Source organism: Silene latifolia, chromosome 3 (genome assembly GCF_048544455.1).
Source record: "Silene latifolia isolate original U9 population chromosome 3, ASM4854445v1, whole genome shotgun sequence".
In the NCBI taxonomy this organism is placed as follows: Eukaryota; Viridiplantae; Streptophyta; class Magnoliopsida; order Caryophyllales; family Caryophyllaceae; genus Silene; species Silene latifolia.
This window is the reverse complement of record NC_133528.1, coordinates 37705121-37706093: the sequence shown is the minus strand read 5'-3', so window position 1 is coordinate 37706093 and position 973 is coordinate 37705121.

The following is a 973-nucleotide window of genomic DNA, read 5'->3' as shown; positions in this document are numbered from 1 at the left end:
GTTTGACCTTGCAAGACTTTCAAGATTGGACTCTCTCGGATCACTCTTCTCTCAACAAAGCAAATGGTAAGCAATTTATATGTAAGAGAGAAAGAGACAAAAGTCGCTCACCTAGACTCAACCAACATGATCATGCATGCAATATAGTATGATAAGTAATTCTAGCTACCGTGCACATACATTCCAACCATTCAGGGTCCATCACATGCCGGATACTTGCAAAGATTTGGATAAGTGAGTTTATGGGTAAGAAGAGGCAAAACGATATGGGAATGAGAGGGAAATAGCCAAGCTAGCATCCTAACAAACCGAATAAAACATCCACTTCTAACTCAATGAAATAAGCTCAAATGCCTTAATGAATTAGGCAAACACTTCACTAATCCAAATAACACTCCTCATAAAATACGAAGCAAACAAAGGTTTTCTTCTTTTTTTCTTTTTCTTTGCCGTTTCTTTTTCTTTGGTTTTCTTTTTTTTTCGTTTTTTTTTCGGCAGTCACTATTTTTTCAATTTTTTCCAATTTCTTTTTCATTTTTTCATTTTTTTTTCTTTTCTCCTTCATTCATTACCAACTTCATAGAGTGCAAATCGAGCCAAAATTGATACAATACAACGAATACCACTAAAACTACTAAACTAGCTCAGCAAAGGGTAGGCTTAGTTTATGGATTGTAGCTAAAGGGTCAACTGGCAATTTTTGGCTAAAGTGAAGCTAATGGGTAAAATGAATAAAAGGGATTTTCGCAAGCATTCTCCAAACATGCAATACCAACCACTAACCCGAATGTATGCAGGCAAAAAAGAAATTAAATGTCATACTTGTGCAAATTAATGTTACACGATATGCAGGAAGTAACTACACACAATCCTAAATGAAACTGGTCATGAATGACACCAGTTTATAAAGCTCTAATTCCTTAGAAAGTTTTGTAGTTTGCCTAAATTTCAAGTCAAGTCTAATTGTTCAACA